Source organism: Eriocheir sinensis, chromosome 39, assembly GCF_024679095.1.
Source record: "Eriocheir sinensis breed Jianghai 21 chromosome 39, ASM2467909v1, whole genome shotgun sequence".
Lineage (NCBI taxonomy): Eukaryota > Metazoa > Arthropoda > Malacostraca > Decapoda > Varunidae > Eriocheir > Eriocheir sinensis.
Genome location: NC_066547.1, coordinates 5,455,091 through 5,472,848, shown reverse-complemented (window position 1 = coordinate 5,472,848; position 17,758 = coordinate 5,455,091). Strand labels below are relative to the sequence as shown.

Genomic DNA, 17,758 nt, shown 5'->3' with positions numbered 1-17,758 from the left:
CTTACCGTTTCTTCGTCTCCTCCCTCCACCATGCACCCTAGCCCTCCCCGCCGGCCTAGTGCATGCGGCGGGCCTCGCATTACATGATATGCATCACAACAATACTAGTGAGTGCTCGGGTCCGCTCCGAGCGCCCGTAAAAGCGATCGAAAGAGTGAGGATACCAAAATGGCGGCAAGCTTGAGTCAGTCGATGGCGCCGGGCTAAAGGGATTTCCCGTCTGTCATCGCGCAGGACCCCGAGGATTACCGCACTGACCCCAGACAAACCTCGGCGGCGCGTCCTCAGGTAAGGCACCGAGGGATACTTGGGATTCCTTCCAAGGCACGGATGATAGAGAGGAAGGATTAGGGAGCGAGCGGTATCGTAGCGGCAGCGGCGGCGGCGGTGAGAGAGAGGAGGAGCGGAGAGGCGACAGAAAGAGGGAGGGAGGAAGGGACCGGAGGGAGGAAGACTGCGCCGACTAGCCTGTCTGTGCCTATTGCAGCTGTTGCCAGGGTTGAGATTCCTCTGTCCCTATTTTTTCGTTGTTTTCCTCCTCTTTTTCTTCCTATATTTATCAGTCCCTTCCTCGCCTCGCATACCAATCTCTCGCTCACCCTTTCTCTCCCGGGCCCATTTATCTCTGCATCTTGATTATCTTTCACTACCCTCTCGCGCTGCCCTTCTCTCGACAACAAAGCACTCCACACACTCCAACCACTGCCTCATCCTCTTTAACACTCACCTCTCCCTCTCCCTCTCCCCTCGCTCTCTCTCTCTCTCTCTCTCTCTCTCTCTCTCTCTCTCTTGGCGGGGGAAATACAGCGGTAGTGATGGCCCCGGAGATATCAGCTGACGTTTGTTTGTTTCAGTATCACCAAGACAATTGGAATCCGATAAATGGCTCCAGTAAGCTTGTGTGTGTGTGTGTGTGTGTGTGTGTGTGTGTGTCCGTGTTTTCCTGTCGTCCGTGGAGGCTCATCTGTTCGTCCTTGTTTGTGTCCGTCTGTTTGTCCTCAGTGTTTGTGGCGGCGGGTTTTGTCTTTGCTTACAGGTTCCGCTTAGTCCCTTTTTTTTGTTTGTTTTGTTTTGTGTTTTTTTTCTTCTGTCTCCTCCTCCGACCAGCTTGTGTATCCCCCGCGGGTCTCCTTGTCCTCTCTATCTCTCTCCCTCTCTCTCTCTTCTGCCGACCATTTTTTATATTATTTTTATTTTTTTCGTGTCTGTATATGCGAGCGGTAAATCACTTTTTATTTTTCCTCTCCTCTTTGATTATTTATGCCCGACCGTCTCTCTCTCTCTCTCTCTCTCTCTCTCTCTCTCTCTCTCTCTCTCTCTCTCTCTCTCTCTCTCTCTCTCTCTCTCTCTCTCTCTCTCTCTCTCTCTCTCTCTCTCTCTCTCTCTCTCTCTCTCTCTCTCTCTCTCTCTCTTCGTGCATTCATTTACTTATCATTTTCTCTATTGTTGTTTTCTTTTATTATCCTAGCGCCTATATCTGCCGGTAACCGCATCCTTTCCTGCATTAATTTTTTTTTTTCGTGTTGAGAGAGAGAGAGAGAGAGAGAGAGAGAGAGAGAGAGAGAGAGAGAGAGAGAGAGAGAGAGAGAGAGAGAGAGAGAGAGAGAGAGAGAGAGAGAGAGAGAGAGAGAGAATCATGTTTGCCAGTTAATTTCATTGCCTGTGTGTCGGTCTGTCTGATCATCATAAACTCAGTCTAATCGTATGTCTGCCTATCAATCTACCTGTCTGTCTGTTAATGGCAAGTCGACAAACAGGAAAAAAAAACAGCATATTTATCACGTTCTAACATTTTCAAGCACGTAGCCATTTTTTATATAACCGCTAGTTAATAGCAGGTATTTGTAGATATCAGTGAAATTGATGGAGCATAAATCTATCGTATGACGGTCATTACTAAAGCTAAATAAAGCTCTTGCTCTGCCGTGCATTACCTAGCTAGTCTCGGCTGGATCAAATACCTGTCGCTCTTTTTTGTGACTGTATATATAATTTCATCAGCATATTATTCTGTCAAGGTAAGGCTTTTATTTTTTTTATTTTTAGGGTGGGTCTTACGGCCACTTTTACTTCTGGCACTATTATTACTACTACTACTACCACTAGGTACTACTATTAATACTGCTACTACTACTACCACTACTACAATTATTACTCATTTATGCAATTTAATAGAGACAGTGATTAGCGGACTTTTTTTCTCACTTTTTTTTTGCCATGGAGCTGTTTCCTTTACCGTAAAAACTACTACTACTACTACTACTACTACTGCTACTACTACAACAACTCCTATTCCCACTTTTTATTTCTATTACGATTTTATTACTAGTTTATCGCTACAACAAATCGTATAATGCTTCAAACTACTCGTTTTTCTTTACGTTTATCCCGAATTTAAGATTTTAATCCGAGGAATTTATTGATCAATGAGGTCCGCCAGCCCTGACATTTGTTCCACCCGAGAACTACTTACAGACACATTATTTTCCTGATATGAAAGTTTTATTCCGATATTTATGTGCTGGTGGGACGGATATTTTTTCAACTACCTCTTTTTACAGAAACATAATATATAAACGTTTTAGAAGTCAACGATGACCATGTAGAGAACTGTAGAGGATGGTTGTTATAAAAGGATTAATCTCTTACAAAATCCAGATATTATGTTCCCTTATTTTTTTATTCATTCAGTTGAGCATGTACACATTTTTTTCCTATCATCTCAGTTAATTTTACTTTTAATAGGCGAGTCTTGAGGCGGTGAAAGCTTGAGTGAGTGTGTAAAAAGGGTGAGAGGGGTTGTAATGTGTGTTTGTCTGTGTGTTTCTGTGTACGTGTGTGGGTGGGTTTGGGTGGGGTGAAGTGAGTGTGTTTGTACGTGTGTGGGTGGGTGTGGATGGGGTGAAGTTAGGGTGTTTGTACGTGTGTGTGTTTCTGTGTATGTGTGTGGGAGGACGTGGGTGTTCCAGGTGGGCGTGGTCGATGCCGTGGCCCTGTGAACACGAGGCCCTTCATGTCTTAGGGTGTTCGCGGTGGTGTTGGGCGAAGCTCGTTAAAGCGTTTTGTGTCGCGGCGCAGATAACAAGCCCGCGTTGGGTCCTGATTAGGGAAGAGAGAGAGAGAGAGAGAAAGTTGTTCGTGTGGCATATCGTTGTTGATTTCGAAGTGTTGTCTTGTGGCTCTTTTCGTATCACTTAACCTTTTGCTGATTTCTATTTCTGAGGTTTATCTTTATTTTTACTTAACGTTTGCTGATTCTTTTTTTCCTCTTAAGGTTTATCGTTATGTTTATTGATCAACATTTTGGTATATTGAAAAACATAAGCTAAAGACCCGAATATAAATGAGATAGGTAGATAGATAGAGAGAGAGATAGAAATAGATAGACAGAGAGAGAGAGAGAGAGAGAGAGAGAGAGAGAGAGAGAGAGAGAGAGAGAGAGAGAGAGAGAGAATAACCGTGACTTAAGTGTTCCAGGTAGACTCACTAACGTCCTATCACCCCCCTCTCTCTCTCTCTCTCTCTCTCTCTCTCTCTCTCTTTCTCTTTCTCTTTCTCTTTCTCTCTTTCTCTCTCTCTCTCTCTCTCTCTCTCTGTACCCCCTACCCTCCCACCGCCAAAACACAAATGCCTTAAATATGAAACGAGAAAACGGACCCCAAAACCCATCCCAGCCCCCCTCACTCCCCCCAAAAAAGAGGAACGCAAATGGAAAAAAGAAACACAACAGACGCAGCGCACTGGAGTTCATTCCGAGAGAGGCAATTAAGTTTTGATGAAGGAGTAATTAAAGTGGCCGTCGGGAGCATAATGGCCTGGATGCACCTACTCCCGCTGTGTGTATATGGATCTAAATTACTCCCACTGTCACTCACGGTAATGTTCACGCCTCCACGCGGCGACTTAACAAGACCATTTAGCCCACTCGGGGAAATAATACTAACAGCGGCAACAGCGGGAGTGGGAGAGGAGATAAGGAGAGAGTGAGTGGTGGATATGGGAGTGGAGACGAGGAGGAGTGGGAGAAGAGATAAGGAGAGTGTGAGTGGTGGGTATGGGAGTGGAGACGAGGAGGAGTGGGAGAGGAGATAAGAATAGTGAGTGGAGGGAGTGAGGGTGGATGAGGAGTGTTAGAGAAGGAGAGGCGATAAGAACAGAGTGAGTAGTGGGAGCGGAGGGGAAGAGGAAGTAAGGCCAAAAAAGAAGATAAGAACAGAGTGAGTTGTGGGAGTAGGAGTGGAGCTGAGGATGATGGGAGAAAAAATAAGAATATATTGAGTAGAGAAGTGGGAGTGGAGAGGAAGGGGATATGAGAGGAGGTAAGAGAGTAAGGCTGGTAATACAAGACACTTTGGCTTCTCACATCAGCTATTCCTAAAGGTCAGTGAGGGGATCAGTCGGGTTCTAATGAGCGTCTCTTTAGGTTCATGGTACAGAAGAAGGGTCACACTACCACCAGGGTCATAAAACTACTCCTAGAAATGTCCACAACTACTACGAAAGCCTTGTCAAATATGTGTTCTTGGCCGGCGAAATGTCTCAAAATACGACCCTGAGTAAGTGTTGGGAGTGGAGGGGACGAGGATGACAACAACATGGGTCCATCCTTGGTTTATTCAGTGCCTGGCTACTCCCTTCCACTCTGCTCACTCGTGTGGAATGCCTCGTCCCCTGCATGATGGTACGTCACAGAAAACCTTCGGGAATTTCTCATAAAGTATCGAGTTTCTTTTACTTTTTTTTTCTTTTTTTTTATACTAGATTTATAAGTTTTTTTTATATGTTTTTGTTTTTTTTATATATTTGGTCGAACTGGCAATTGACTACCAAGGTTAATAAGAAATGTATATAAAGCAAAATAAGTCTCTTAAGGATTTATTTTTGTGCACTTGGGCTACTACTACTACTACTACAACTACTACTACTACTACTACTACTACTACTACTACTACTAAAATAATAATAATAATAATAATAACAAAAGCAATAGCCATAATAAAAGTAATAATGACAACAACAACATGAACAGCAACAATAATGGCGGTTGTGGTCGTGGTGGTGGTAGTGGCAATGAATGATAATGGAGAGGAGGAGGAGGAGGAGGAGGAGGAGGAGGAATAGGGGGAGGAGGGGGAGGAGGAGGAGGAGGATGAAAACGAGGAGGAGGAGGAGGAATAGGGGAAGGAGAGGTAGGAGGAGGAGGAGGATGAAAACGAGGAGGAGGAGGAGGAATAGGGGAAGGAGAGGTAGGAGGAGGAGGAGGATGAAAACGAGGAGGAGGAGGAGGAGGAAGAGTAGGTAGGTTGCGGATGTAAACGGTGGAGGAGGAAAAGTTGAAGCGAAATTGTGTAGATGTTTTATGCTTTTGCTTGATTGCGTGTGTGTGTGTGTGTGTGTGTGTGTGTGTGTGTGTGTGTGTGTGCGTGCGCTTCAGGATGCCTATTACACAATCATAGCCACTTAAACCCATTTACACAATCAAAGTAATGAAAACAGCAGCGATATTAGCATAGACCCGAAATTATCACAAACAAGGGCCACGATTTCAAATACAAACACTCATCTAATAATAATAATAATAAAACTAAATAGCAACCATCAATCTCACATCCCAAACTGACATAAATAAATAAGCAAAAACCGGAGACACATCTAATCCATCTAATCCATAAAAAAGGCAAGGAGCAAAACATCACACCAATCAAAATCTAAGGTACGAGGCCACTAAACCACAACCTCTATAGTCCATATTTCTAAAAGTCTCATCCTCCCATCACGACTGTTTTCCAAGGCTACAGAGAAGATTAACCGGAGATTCATGTGTGATTCTCCCGTTCAAGATACAGAAGTCGTTAAACTTTCACTACCATCACAAAACACTCCATGAACATCCCTGCAACTTATACATACGGGAGGCTTTTCAAATTGGCGAACTAAGGCGAGGATATATTTAAGAACACGGGATTACATTCAGTCGCTAATTCCGTGTCCCGTTTTGGCCCTACAGAAAGCCACGGAGGATCGATCAAGATTACCGTAGGAGAGTTTTGTCACCTCCTCGGCAGCGCGTCATCCTGCTCATTACTACCTTGGCCCCGCGCGCTGCCGGCCGTATGAGCGTCGCCCCCGGCCGGCTCGTTCTCGTTGGGTAGTTTATTTTTACGTTATTAGCGGCCGGTGATGAAATGCACCTCGTTAGCTTCAGTGCGTGAAGGGAGTGACGGCCTGGCCCTTGTCCGGCAAATACCACGAACGCACGCACGGGCAAACACGCACAGACACACACACCACGCACACACACACACACACACAAAAAAAAAAAAAGAGTAGCCTAAAGATAAACACACATACACATGCACTCTACTTAAACACCTGCAAGTATATTTTAACTCCTTTTTTTCATATTTTGCTTCTTTTTTTTCATTTTCTAAAGTGGAACACAAAATTTGAGCAGACAAACAATGATTTAAACCTCAAAATACAAAATCCATACACCACCAGGACACGTACATACAACAACCACAACCACAACCACAACAACAACAACAGCACAGCCGCCACCACCACCACCACCAACAACAACAACAACAGGCACAACAACAAAAACAATGGTGCCAAATCCCGGACAAGTGTGGCACTGGGCGGGCGGCTCCCTGGCTGGCTGAATGCATGGCTAATAAGGTTTTGAGTGTCCAGGAAGAGTAGCTATTAGGGTTAACGGCGCGGGGAATGACATGCAACGCGAGGGAAGGGGTAAAGAAGAACCGTCTAGCAGGTGCGTGTGTGTGTGTGTGTGTGTGTGTGTGTGTGTGTGTGTGTGTGTGTGTGTGTGTGTGTGTGTGTGTACGTGCGCCAGGTAACTCTCTCTTCACCCATAGAACCTATCTGACCAATCTTTCCACCTGTTCGAATCACACAGGTATAATTTTGAACCGTACCTGTCTGCATGTCACGTTTAGTCACGGATTCAAGACTTATATATTTGCATTTCATGACGCTGATTACTCTTTTATGATGCTTTACGGGGGTGTTGAAAGTACCTGTGTGTGTTTATGTATGTTAGGGGGAGGGGGTAATAGGTGGCACTCTTATGAATTCGTTGGAGGTTTATTTTGTTCCGCTGGTCATCACTGGGTGCGAGTAATGGATGGGAGTGCCTCCATCACGCCCACCCGTTGCAAGGTAGCTCTCTATTAAGGATAAAATGTGTATATAATTACCTTGTTCCATACACAGCGCGAGAGTGATTAGTCCATCGGGGAGTTTATTGCGTCCATTCACATCATATGATAAATTTGAGTTTAGTCGGTGTTACGCGAGAATTAATCATCAAAACTGTAATATTAGTGAACTAGACTGATGTGTTCTGTACAATGAGGAAGGTGACTTTTTATGAGACTCTTCCTCTAAGTAGGTCATTATCATCTTAATCCCAAATCTCTTTAATAAGGCTAATGTATCACCGTACAATGAGTAATAGAAGGCCGTTTGTGTCTCTTCTAAACTTACGAGACTCGGTATTATGAGGAGGGAGAGAAAAGAGAAGAGATTAATAAGTGAATATGTAGACTGTACGTATTATAAATCTGAGTAAGTGTGAATAGACAAAGAGTAATGAAATCGTGAGAATTATTATGGAATAGATTTCTACAGAGTATGACAAAAGGAATAAGGTGAGAGAGAAAGAGGAAGCATACATTATCACAAAAGGACAAACAGACAGATAGACAAACAGAGACAGACAGACAGAGATGGACAATGCAATACAAAAAAACAAAAACAAAGGCACAAATGAATTAGAATGAATTATACACTCCCTTAAAAAAAAGGAAAAAGAACAGAACTGAAAAAAATCATATACTTGAGTGAGTTAAGTAGAGAGACGCCTTATAAGTGCACAGGTAAGAAGATGAAGGACAAATGAGGTACCCAGACAGGTGTTGAGCAAGAGATAAAGAGAGAAGGTAAATTATTCGAGTGAGAAGCGAAGGGATGTGTGTGGGGAGGGGGAGGAGAACTGAGGAGGCATTAGTACATAGCCAACAAAAAGGAAGGGAAAGGAAGGAAGGATTAAAAGGAAGCAACACGAAAAAAAGTGATTGCATGAAATAGAAGAAAAAACATGAATGAATGATGCTGAAAGGGAAGGGAAAATGAGAGTGGACGCAGCAAAAACAGGGAACATTCATACACATTCAATTTGCTGTTACACGTGACACACACATACACACACACACACACACACACACACACACACACACACACACACACACACACACACAGGCAGAGCAACAAACAAATGGACACACATTTATCATTCTCTGTTCCACGCTTTGAAATGTCCTTTTTATGCACACGGACATAACAGGTAATGGATGGCCGGGCTCGTCCACACACACACACACACACACACACACACACACACACACACACACACACACACACACACACGAGTACTACAACAGGAAGCAGCAGATGAAACGAACAGATAAAGAGTCGAAGAAGAGTTATGAAGCATATACAAGACAATAAGGAATAGATAACAGAAAGCAATATCAATAGACGTCATGACCAAGCGCCTCTGTGTGCATTTGTTTTGCCGATTTTGACACGTTTTTCTTTCCTGTTTTTCCTTGTTTCCTTTGATCTTTTTTTCTATATCTAACTTTTTTTCTATCCATTTTTTTCCTTCCTTCCTTCATTCATTCATTCCTTCCTTCCCTTTCTTCCTTCCTTCTTTTTTTTTCCTTTCTTTCTTCATTCCTTCCTTCCTTCCTTCCCTTATTTTTTCCCACTTGTCTTCTTTCCTATCCTTTCCTTCATTTTTTGGTGTCTTCTTTTCTTCTTATCTAACTCATTCCTCCTCTCTTACTTCCTTTATTTCCTTCCACTTCACTAACTTACTATCTCCCTTCCTTTAACTCACTTCAATCTCCTTTTATTCTCTCTTCCTACTTCCCTTCTCTTTCGCTCCCATCCTACCGTCTTTCCTTCTTTCCTTCCTTCCGTCCTTCCTTCACTTCCATGAGCGCCACCAGAGACCTTCACCACCACCACCACCACCACCATCACCACCACCACCACCGCCACCCAGTCATGAAAATTAGTAACAATCTCTCTCTCTCTCTCTCTCTCTCTCTCTCTCTCTCTCTCTCTCTCTCTCTCTCTCTCTCTCTCTCTCTCTCTCTCTCTCTCTCTCTCTCTCTCTCTCTCTCTCTCTCTCTCTCTCTCTCTCTCTCTCTCTCTCTCTCTCTCTCTCTCTCTCTCTCTCTCTCTCTCTCTCTCTCTCTCTCTCTCTCTCTCTCTCTCTCTCTCTCTCTCTCTCTCTCTCTCTCTCTCTCTCTCTCTCTCTCTCTCTCTCTCTCTCTCTCTCTCTCTCTCTCTCTCTCTCTCTCTCTCTCTCTCTCTCTCTCTCTCTCTCTCTCTCTCTCTCTCTCTCTCTCTCTCTCTCTCTCTCTCTCTCTCTCTCTCTCTCTCTCTCTCTCTCTCTCTCTCTCTCTCCTCTCTCTCTCAGAATCTCTCCGTTTTGACTCTGCCTCTCTCGCTCTCGCTCTCTCTCTTATGTGTGTGTGTGTGTGTGTGTGTGTGTGTGGGTGTGTGTGTGTGACAGAGATAGCGAGTCATGGCTGTAAAGTATATGGCATCAAAACACACACACACACACACACACACACACACACACACACACACACACAAAGCCACCTCCTGACCTCTATATGTTTCGAATTATTCAATGGAGTCTCGTTGCTGTCTCCGTTGAGCGAATTTGTAAGGCTGTCAGCGCCGATCTGGGCTCGTTAGGGATAACTTGAGGTGGTAATGCTGCGGAGACTGAACTAAGGAGGGCAAGGGAAAGGAAACTGGGACTGAGGGAGAGTGGGAAGAGAGGGAAGGATATCTGATAATGTTGCTTTTGGGGGTATTGATTACAGATGTACTGGGTGGCTTGAGATAACTGGAGGTGGCGATGCTGCGGAGACTAAACGCAAGAGGACATGGGAAAGGAAATCGAGACTGAAGGAAAATAGGAAAAGGAAGAGAGAGAAGAATATTTGATGTTATTTCTAGGGGGATAATTTGTAGCTATATTAGGTGTCTGAAATAACTTGGTGGTGATGCTGCTGAATCTAAACTGAGGAAGACGAGGGAGAGGAAATCGAGACTGAAGAAGAATAGAAAAAGGGAGAGAATGAAGAATATTTGTTAATGTTGCTGTTAAGGAGATCATGTATAAAGGATTAAATGTAGATGTATTGGGCGTCTTGAAATAACTTGAAGGTGCCAAGGGAGGAAACTGAGACTGAAGGAGACTGGAAAAGGGAGAGAATGAAGGATATTTGATAATGTTGATAATAGGGGGATAACGTATGACAGGTATTAAGTGTGAATGTATTGGGTGAGTGATAGCGAACCTCTGCCGTTGACTATAATTACGTATTAACTCAAAAAAGCCTCACTATCGAGCTTATTGAAAAGTCACGCACCTCGCAGAGTGTTTTGATTTAGCCACACCATTCATTATTTTTTTGTGCATACCCGTCCTATAGTCTCCCCGCATCCCTGTTTGAAACGTTTTATTAACTGTTGTGTTGGCGTTGTTGTTTATGGGCGGGATTAAACGTTTCAGGGGCCACCAACGCACCTGTCACGTAAGTCTTGCGGTGAACAACACGAACACGGAAAAACAACAACAGTAACAAGAACAACCACGTGGCCTTTACTTCATCTATAGGGGCAGTGTCATCATCATCATCATCATCATCCTTAGCGTCACTCCCTCCTCTGTGTCTAGCATAAGTTTTGATTTTGTTATAATTCTTCCTTTTTTTTTTATTTGTTAAAAGCTCCAGTTTCATCACAAGCAATTCTAAGTATGTTCTTAAGGTGTTCAAATGTAATACAAGGTAATACAAAATAGTATACTCCTCCTTTGGCTTTGAAATAAAAAAATACAAACCGAGTATCATGCAAAAGTTATATCATTCTTTTTTTGGATTTTCAAGTGTATTTTCCCAGCAATATCTTCACTCCAATAGCCAGCCGGTGACGCCACACCCTCACCTTTACCATAACTCTAGCAAATAACAGTGTTGACGCTCGCAAACACCGGAGATAGCCATTAAGTACGCCATCATCCTAAACAAAAGCTTCAACTGCCTCATATTTTGCAGCTGACGTGATGAGGACGGCCACCAGCACCCGCCTCCTCCCGCCAAGGCCACGACCAGCACGACCGACCCAGCCACCCACCAGCATCCCAGCATCCCTCCCGCCGCCTCTCCGTCCAGCCTCCCGCCCCGCCACGTCCCGCCGTCACACACCTCAACGTCCTCACCTGCAAGACACAACAAGACGTCCCGCCCGCCACTAAGCGTCACCCAAGACAATAACACGTTTAATATCCTATAACCAACATCCTTCCCCTGTCCCCCGTCCTCCTCCTGCTTCCTCTCGGCCTGGCTGCTTGGGCGTCTCTCGTCTTCCAACCACCACTCAGATTTTTTTTGTTTTTTTGTGGCGAGAAAGTCAAGTATCTCGAAGCTTTGAAATGTTTAAGACTTCCACGCGAATTTTCATGTTAAATCAATTTTCTCCACATATCAGAAACATTAAGTGCTACACGAATCACTAAATATTTTCTTTTAAGTGATTGCAAGCCTTGATTAATGCAAAATATTGTGGAGGCTGAGTGAATGCAGCCGATGTTATCTCAGACACCTTGATATATAACGTATAATCAATTGCAGTGGAGATTACGTTAAGTTTTCCTTGCATTTACATATCAAGATCATGCTCAATAGCCCTAAAGACTTGTAATATGTAAGAGTCAAAGCATGAAGACAAAACATTTACCGGAGGGCCTGTGAGTGATGGTTCCCAGGTGGAGAGGCCGTGCCCGCGCCCCCCGGCCTAACACAGCCCCTAACACCCTACTAACACCAACGTTAATGCTCTACATCTACCCTGTAGATCCGAATTTGTGAGATAATTGTTAACAAATTCGGTTCTAGAGAGGTTTGTGTGGGGCATACATGGCAACTGTCTAACACACATTGTAGTTTTAAGTCCACCGGTGTGTGATGATACCTGTGATGTAGTGTGTAGTTAACAGAGCTGTAGTGTGTGTGTGTGTGTGTGTGTGTGTGTGTGCGCATGTATGTATGTATGTGTGTGTTAGAATCAGGATGTGGGCACTGCAGCAAAAAACAAAAAAAAAGATAGAGAAAAAAAAAAGGTTAGGCAGGTCGGGAGTGGCCTTGTATCCATGAACACCTCGGCTCCCCTCACCTGCCCAGAGCCTCCAGGCCGCGGCGCAAGGCAAGACGCACCCGAGAATCTTGCTGTCATGAAGCTGATGAGAAGGAGCGCTTGTGGCTTACCCGGAGAGCCTAAGTGTTAACAACCGTCGTCAGAGAACACCACAATTACACCTTTTACGATTCTTTATTCACACGCCTGAACCGCAAAAATGTAACAGGCGTAAACGTTATATTAGACAGGTGGAACACACTCGCACTCTCTCCCTCCCTCTTACACACATACACACACGGAGGCATAACACGACTTAGCGCACAACCACATCTCAAAACCGGATTTCCTTAAGGAGGGGGGGGGGGGGGGAGAAATTACAGTCCGGGAACGAGCAGGACTTCCATAATCTGTCTCGACCACGTAATCACACGGACAAACTCCCTGACAGTAACAAACGATCGTCTTGTTGGCCCCGTCTACACCTGGATGGCCCTTCTTTTATTAACCGGCGCAGGTTCACGAGCGAGGAACCACAATTACGGAACCAAGTACTAAACAAGCGTCGGGTTTTTGTCTTAAGTGGTTTCATTGCCTTAACCTCTTGGCCGCGACGCTACGAGGGAGATAACTTGGGTCTAGAGGGAGATTGCATGGTAATAATGTTATGACGAGTGAGTGTGTGTATTGACGACTGAAGGATATAATTGATTGAAAATGTGAGCTTGATAAAATGGTAATCGTGAGGGCAATGATAATAATAATAATAATAATAATAATAATAATAATAATAATAATAATAATAATAATAATAATAATGATAATACACTTCAAACTTTCAATAAATACAGCAAACTAAAATACCAATAAGAAATGCATATCTAAAACCACATAGCTCGTGTGTGTGTGTGTGTGTGTGTGTGTGTGTGTGTGTGTGTGTGTGTGTGTGTGTGTGTGTGTATACTTAATTTCTTGTATCCTCAGAATTATGTGAATTTAATATCTTTCTTTTACAGATATGTGGAGACAGTTTTGTGTAACGCAGCCTTTAGTGCCTCTGTGATCAAACATTTTTTCATTGATGTTAATTTTTGAGGCTGTTACTTGATTATCGCAAAAGTTATACATTCTTTAGTTGAACACATGCACGCTAGTTCTTGTAAAACCATAAACCATGTTATTTTGTTCCTTTACTTTCTACTCTTACGTTACTTACCGTTGCATAGTGTGTTGCATGCGGTTAATGATGTAAACAGAGATATTTTATGTTAGTTAATAATGCACAGACAGAGATAAAAGGGAAATTCCGTGTTACAGAGCAAAGTTAACAAAGGAGACACTCGACGAAGTTTGGCGCATATTTATCCCTCAGAATGGAAAAAAAGCGTGGGAAGGATGCGTCTAGACGTCTTATTTAGCAGCCACCTGTTGACGAGGAAACATTACACCTGAGTGACGACATACAGGTGTGGGTGGCCTTGCACAGGTGTGTTCATGAATGGCCGTGACCCTTGCAGATCCCAGACACGTTCATGAGAGATTAATTTATTACGAACCGAATGATGAAGATTACATTAATGTTGTGACTGCAAAGAGTAATTTATTTTAATGTGACGCTTTTATACTGAATGATGATAACAAGTTGATAGCCACACTGGAAAAAAACGAGCATACTTTTTAATGAATAACGATAAAAACTATGGCCATTACTTTATTTAAATGTATAAATCATTAATGTGGCTTTTGCTAATAATGGTAGTGATTATCTTCGGCATGAGAAAGGCAATATTTCAAAGCAATAAACAACAATAACACAACATTAATCGTGCTGATATACTCGTAAGTTTGAACCACTGACGTGATTCTTTAAATACGTTAATGATAATAATTCTTAGTAAGAGGAAGACAGCTGGTTATTTTTCCCTCTCTAAATCGCATTATCAGGACACCTCTCCTCCCGAAATTGACCTATATTTCGGCCACTCCTCGTGACTCTATGTAGGAGCAGTGAGTAGCGGGCTTTTTTTTTCATTATTATTTTTTTCTTCTTTTTTTTTGCCCTTGAACTGCTTCTTCTACTGTATAAAAAAAAATCGCATATAGTTAATAACAAAATATAAGAAAACGCACGAGACAAAGGATGTAGTACACTCCCCCACGCAAACTAATTGAAATGTTCTCGTATGTATCTCCGTAACAAGAGGGAGATAAGAGCAACGTACCATCAACCTCTTAGCATTGAGTGCCTTATCTTTACCCTAAACTTACGACCGTTCTTCAAGACAGCAAAACACAGACGTACACCCAAACAAAAACCTAACAATAAGACTCTCTCAGACTATCTACATCGAGTTAAGAGGAAAATCACCCTGCTTAATATGTGTTTCCAGAGCCAAAGGTTGCGGGGAGACGGAAACTAATAATGTGTCTTCAAGGGCGACGGGATAATGACGGTGCTTCAGCCTCAGCGAGCGGCCGCGAGTCTGCTCATTCGGAGGGAAATTATAGACGGCGTTTCAAGTCTCGTGTATTTAGTGTTTTTCTCCGAAGGCTACACGGACAGCTTCGTGATCAATTCTGTCCGTCGTAAATACTGAAGCCTTTCCCGTACCGGTTTTGATAGAGAGTTACGAGTGAATACATACAAAAAATAGAGGTAATTAATAGCCTTAGAAGCGTTTCCAATGTTCTATTCTTAATATTTCAAAGGGATAAATCAGCTAATAAGGAAATCCACTCAGCCTTACACTTCATAACTCTTCTTTTTTTTTTTCATTCTTTTTGCCCCATTAATTTATCTATGCTTTATTTTCAGGAATATTTATATGCCACAATAAAGTATTTTCTCCCCCTCTATATCTTCGTGTTCCTGCAGCATCTTTTTCCCCTCCATCAGGTTCAGGCAAAGGAGTCGTGAAGAGAAATAATAATCAGGGATGGAAGTTAAATTCGCCACGTAAGAGCCGCCGCATCCTCTTGATTTCCATCTCCATTCTACCTTTCCTATTACCAAGAGGGATGCCTCCTTCTGTGTTTCCTCCTCCTCTTCTTCTTATGCCTCCTCCTCCTCCTCCTCCTCCTCCTCCTCCTCCTCCGCCTCCTCCTCCGCCTCTTATCCTGCACCTACACCTTCTTCATCCCTCCTCCTCCTCCTCCTCCTCCTCCCACACCTCATTCAGTTAAGTGAGGTAAATTAGTAGCCTTTCGCTCCTCGTACTCAGAAGGGGGGCGGGGGCGTGAGGTAAAGGGAGCGAAGAGGAGGAGGAGGAGGAGGAGGAGGAGGAGGAGAGAGGGACGGTGGGGAGAGCATATTGATCTGGTATTTTGATGGGGTGAGCCGGTATCCTCCATCTCCCTGGCCTCTCTCTCCGCGCTCTCTCGTTGTCTCTCCTCCTATCTCCCTCTCTCTCTCCCTCGGCTCTCTCTCCTCCCCTTTATCACGTGCGGCAGATGGTCTTGAGTTGACTGTTTCTCACATGGCACTGTCCGCTTTTCGCCTGTTCCTATCGTTCCTTTCATTTTCTTGGGATATATTTGATGCTGAGATTGCGGTTGGTCCGTGGTGGTGCTGCTGGAGATAGTGATGGTGGTGCGGTGGTGATGTTTAGAAGTGAAATGTTGTTGATGATGTTGCTACTTGGGCTTTGTGTGTGGTTATGTTGTGGTGCTGTTGTATGTTTTGTGATGCTGAGGGACTTTGTAATATGTTGAAAGGATGCTTGATTTATGCTGAGATGTTTTTTTAGCCGTTTGCTGAGGACTCTAAATATGAAGTGATGCTGTGTTGATCTGTGATGGGATGGGATGGGAATATGAAAGGGATGTAATGGGGATGTGAAGGGGATGGGATGGGGATGTGAAAAGGATGTGAAGGGGGTGAGGATGCTTGAATGACTGGTGCTGTTATAGTGCTGAGGCAACGAGTAGTGCTGAGGAAGTGCTGATTTGTGTTCCGTGACTGTGATGTTGCTGCTATATGAAAATGAATGACAGTATATTATAGTAATTCAAACTAGTAATAATCATCAATATTCTTAGGCCCAAAACTCGTCCTGTCGTCTCGAAATGTTAACTAACTCAACAAGAACTGGCATTATGTATTTGAAGTCGAGGAACAGGAGCATAAAGTTTCCTCCAGCTGATAAGATGATGTTTATTGCTCTTGTTTTTCTTGTTGATAAATTTGTCTTCTTGTTCTTCTTTTCCCCCTTCTTAATTGACTTGTTCTTCCACTATTGCAGGAAAAATACATGACAGTTAACACATAGGGACGCTATAGAAAAAAATAACGTTAATCCCTTCATGCATGCCTGTTTTCTCTCCCTTGAAGATCATTTGTTTTCTTGAAAATCACCTGTTTTCTTTTTCTTGGAGATTTTTTCTTGATTTTTTTTCCTTGAAGTTCAACTGTTTTTCTTGAAGATCGACTGTTTTGTTGAAGATCACCTGTTTTTCTTGAAGATCACCTGTTTTTCTTGAAGATCACCTGTTTTCTTGAAGATCACCTGTTTTTCTTGAAGATCACCTGTTTTCTTGAAGATCACCTGTTTTCTTGAAGATCACCTGTTTTCTTGAAGATCACCTATGTTTTCTTGAATTTTTTTCTCTATTTTTTTTTAAGATCACCTGTTTTCTTGAAGATCACCTGTTTTTTCTTGATTTTTTTTTTTTTTGAAGGTCACCTTTTTTCTTGAAGATCACCTGTTTTCTCTCCCTTGAAGATCACCGATGGTATATTCAGTCCTAAACTTGTCACTCACCACCGCAAAGACAAATGCAGAGAGATAAGAATTTAAAACACTGCTCCACTTCACTTATCTTCCCCTCTACCTGTTTCTTAGGCCAAATGGGACACCTGTTAACTTCACATACTTCAAAAACACGATCATTATTACAAACTTCCCTTCAGATATACAACAGAAAGCCTCGATTAATCCCTAAGACTAATTTGTATCCACGTCTCTCTCCCTATTTGTTTAAGCTAATTGGGACACCTAACATAATTAACGACTCAGAGACAATTACAAACCTCTCTTCAGATATACAACAGAAGGCCATAATTAACCTCTAAAGTAAGTTGTCTTCACTCTTTTTACCTGTTTCTGAGGCCAATGTGACACCAAATGAGGATCACATATCTAAAAAGAACGATTATTATTACAAACTTCCCTTCACATAATTATACAACAGGAAGCCTCAATGATTAACCCTCACAATCATCAATCACAAAACAAAAACAAGAAAATGATGACCCAAAGAAAAAACAAGAACCATCCTCCACGTCTTTCTCCTTCCTTCTCTTCCTCCTTCTTCCTATAAACGAGTTCACCGCCGCCGCCGCCGCATTATTAGGCCGGGTGACGGATCTCTATTCATCGATGGTTCACGTTACGTCGACTCTCCGGGGCAACGTCTCTATCAACGTGATACCGATCTGCATTAATAAGGGCCGCCTGTCTCCTGTCCACTCGCCCGTCCTGTTCCTCTCTGTATCTATGTCGCGCGGAAG

At 43.1% G+C, this 17,758-nt stretch overlaps 1 long non-coding RNA gene across 1 annotated transcript in view; it reads left to right on the top strand.

The window, feature by feature from the left end:
• Positions 1-15,105, top strand: part of LOC127008916 (uncharacterized) — a 33,654-nt gene extending 18,549 nt beyond the window's left edge. Inside the window, exon 2 of the long non-coding RNA XR_007761453.1 lies at positions 11,172-15,105. This is a non-coding gene — a long non-coding RNA (uncharacterized LOC127008916). The remainder of the gene's footprint in view (positions 1-11,171) is intronic.
• The last annotated feature ends 2,653 nt before the right edge of the window (positions 15,106-17,758 follow it).